Raw genomic sequence first — 2500 nt, forward strand, 5'->3', positions numbered from 1 at the left:
AGCGTTAGACTGAAGATCTAAAGGTCCCTGGTTCGATCCCGGGTTTCGGCAACAGCACAGGTGTTTGGATCGTGTATCTTAAGGTAAATTATTTTCTTTAGGAAAAATTCCCTAGCTACTTGAATATGAGCCGAAATAGCTCAGTTGGGAGAGCGTTAGACTGAAGATCTGAAGGTCCCTTGTTCGATCCCGGGTTTCGGAAATACGAGAGTTTTTTGGGTCGTGTATCTTAAAGTAAATTATTTGCTTCCGGAAAACTTCCCTAGCTGCTTGAATGTGAGCCGATATAGCTCAGTTGGGAGAGCGTTAGACTGAAGATCTAAAGGTCCCTGGTTCGATCCCGGGTTTCGGCAACACGAGAGCGTTTTGGGTCGTGTATCTTAAAGTAAATTACTTGCTTCAGGAAAAATTCCCTAGCTGCTTGAATATGAGCCGAAATAGCTCAGTTGGGAGAGTGTTAGACTGAAGATCTAAAGGTCCATGGTTCGATCCCGGGTTTCGGCAACACGAGAGCTTTTTGGGTCGTGTACCTTAAGGTAAATTACTTTCTTCAGGAAAAATTCCCTAGCTGCTTGAATATGAGCGAAAATAGCTCAGTTGGGAGAGCGTTAGACTGAAGATCTAAAGGTCCCTGGTTCGATCCCGGGTTTCGGCATCACGAGAGCTTTTTGGGTCGAGTATCTTAAAGTAAATTATTTGCTTCAGGAAAGTTTACCTGGTTGCATGAATAAGAGCCGAAAAGCTCAGTTGGGAGAGCGTTAGACTGAAGATCTAAAGGTCCCTTGTTCGATCCCGGGTTTCGGAAATACGAGAGTTTTTTGGGTCGTGTATCTTAAAGTAAATTATTTGCTTCCGGAAAACTTCCCTAGCTGCTTGAATGTGAGCCGATATAGCTCAGTTGGGAGAGCGTTAGACTGAAGATCTAAAGGTCCCTGGTTCGATCCCGGGTTTCGGCAACAAGAGAGCTTTTTGGGTCGTCTATCTTAAATTAAATTATTTGCTTCAGGCAAAATTCCCTAGCTGCTTGAATATGAGCCGAAATAGCTCAGTTGGGAGAGCGTTAGACTGAAGATCTAAAGGTCCCTGGTTCGATCCCGGGTTTCGGCAACACGAGAGCTTTTTGGGTCGTGTACCTTAAGGTAAATTACTTTCTTCAGGAAAAATTCCCTAGCTGCTTGAATATGAGCCGAAATAGCTCAGTTGGGAGAGCGTTAGACTGAAGATCTAAAGGTCCCTGGTTCGATCCCGGGTTTCGGCAACAGCACAGGTGTTTGGATCGTGTATCTTAAGGTAAATTATTTTCTTTAGGAAAAATTCCCTAGCTACTTGAATATGAGCCGAAATAGCTCAGTTGGGAGAGCGTTAGACTGAAGATCTGAAGGTCCCTGGTTCGATCCCGGGTTTCGGCATCACGAGAGCTTTTTGGGTCGAGTATCTTAAAGTAAATTATTTGCTTCAGGAAAGTTTACCTGGTTGCATGAATAAGAGCCGAAATAGCTCAGTTGGGAGAGCGTTAGACTGAAGATCTAAAGGTCCCTGGTTCGGTCCCGGGTTTCGGCAACATGAAAGCTTTTTGGGTCGTGTACATTAAAGTAAACTGCTTTCCCAAGGAAAGTGTCCCTGGTTACATGAAAACGAGCCGAAATAGCTTAGTTGGGAGAGCGTTAGACTGAAGATCTAAAGGTCCCTGGTTCGATCCCGGGTTTCGGCAACAGCAGAGGTGTTTGGATCGTGTACCTTAAGGTAAATTATTTTCTTTAGGAAAAATTCCCTAGCTGCTTGAATATGAGCCGAAATAGCTCAGTTGGGAGAGCGTTAGACTGAAGATCTAAAGGTCCCTGGTTCGATCCCGGGTTTCGGCAACACGAGAGCTTTTTGGGTCGTGTACCTTAAGGTAAATTACTTTCTTCAGGAAAAATTCCCTAGCTGCTCGAATATGAGCCGAAATAGCTAAGTTGTTAGAGCGTTAGACTGAAGATCTAAAGGTCCCTGGTTCGATCCCGGGTTTCGGCATCACGAGAGCATTTGGGGTCGAGTATCTTAAAGTAAATTATTTGCTTCAGGAAAGTTTACCTGGTTGCATGAATAAGAGCCGAAATAGTTTAGTTGGGAGAGCGTTAGACTGTAGATCTAAAGGTCCCTGGTTCGATCCCGGGTTTCGGCAACATGAAAGCTTTTTGGGTCGTGTACATTAAAGTAAACTGCTTTCCCAAGGAAAGTGTCCCTGGTTACATGAAAAAGAGCCGAAATAGCTTAGTTGTGAGAGCGTTAGACTGAATATCCAAAGGTCCCTGGTTCGATCCCGGGTTTCGGCAACAGCAGAAGTGTTTGGATCGTGTCTCTTAAAGTAAATTATTTTCTTCAGGAAAAATTCCCTAGCTGCTTGAACAAGAGCCGAAATAGCTCAGTTGGAAGAGCGTTAGACTAAAGATCTAAAGGTCCCTGGTTCGGTCCCGGGTTTCGGCAACATGAAAGCTTTTTGGGTCGTGTACATTAAAGT

At 44.4% G+C, this 2500-nt stretch overlaps 9 non-coding genes across 9 annotated transcripts; all 9 read left to right on the top strand.

Annotated features, from left to right (window-relative positions):
• The first annotated feature begins 280 nt into the window (after positions 1 to 280).
• Positions 281 to 353, top strand: TRNAF-GAA (transfer RNA phenylalanine (anticodon GAA)). The gene has a single exon. It is a non-coding gene; the product is annotated as a tRNA-Phe (tRNA).
• A 530-nt stretch (positions 354 to 883) lies between these two features.
• Positions 884 to 956, top strand: TRNAF-GAA (transfer RNA phenylalanine (anticodon GAA)). Its single transcript has one exon. It is a non-coding gene; the product is annotated as a tRNA-Phe (tRNA).
• Positions 957 to 1034: 78 nt separating this feature from the next.
• TRNAF-GAA (transfer RNA phenylalanine (anticodon GAA)) lies at positions 1035 to 1107 on the top strand. Its single transcript has one exon. It is a non-coding gene; the product is annotated as a tRNA-Phe (tRNA).
• A 78-nt stretch (positions 1108 to 1185) lies between these two features.
• Positions 1186 to 1258, top strand: TRNAF-GAA (transfer RNA phenylalanine (anticodon GAA)). Its single transcript has one exon. It is a non-coding gene; the product is annotated as a tRNA-Phe (tRNA).
• A 78-nt stretch (positions 1259 to 1336) lies between these two features.
• TRNAF-GAA (transfer RNA phenylalanine (anticodon GAA)) lies at positions 1337 to 1409 on the top strand. The gene has a single exon. It is a non-coding gene; the product is annotated as a tRNA-Phe (tRNA).
• A 229-nt stretch (positions 1410 to 1638) lies between these two features.
• Positions 1639 to 1711, top strand: TRNAF-GAA (transfer RNA phenylalanine (anticodon GAA)). The gene has a single exon. It is a non-coding gene; the product is annotated as a tRNA-Phe (tRNA).
• A 78-nt stretch (positions 1712 to 1789) lies between these two features.
• Positions 1790 to 1862, top strand: TRNAF-GAA (transfer RNA phenylalanine (anticodon GAA)). Its single transcript has one exon. It is a non-coding gene; the product is annotated as a tRNA-Phe (tRNA).
• Positions 1863 to 2091: 229 nt separating this feature from the next.
• TRNAY-GUA (transfer RNA tyrosine (anticodon GUA)) lies at positions 2092 to 2164 on the top strand. The gene has a single exon. It is a non-coding gene; the product is annotated as a tRNA-Tyr (tRNA).
• A 229-nt stretch (positions 2165 to 2393) lies between these two features.
• On the top strand, positions 2394 to 2466 carry TRNAF-AAA (transfer RNA phenylalanine (anticodon AAA)). The gene has a single exon. It is a non-coding gene; the product is annotated as a tRNA-Phe (tRNA).
• Positions 2467 to 2500: the final 34 nt, after the last annotated feature.

This window comes from Phalangium opilio, unplaced genomic scaffold (assembly GCF_054372755.1).
Source record: "Phalangium opilio isolate 3A_F unplaced genomic scaffold, DU_Popi_V2 ptg000217l_1, whole genome shotgun sequence".
Classification (NCBI taxonomy): domain Eukaryota; kingdom Metazoa; phylum Arthropoda; class Arachnida; order Opiliones; family Phalangiidae; genus Phalangium; species Phalangium opilio.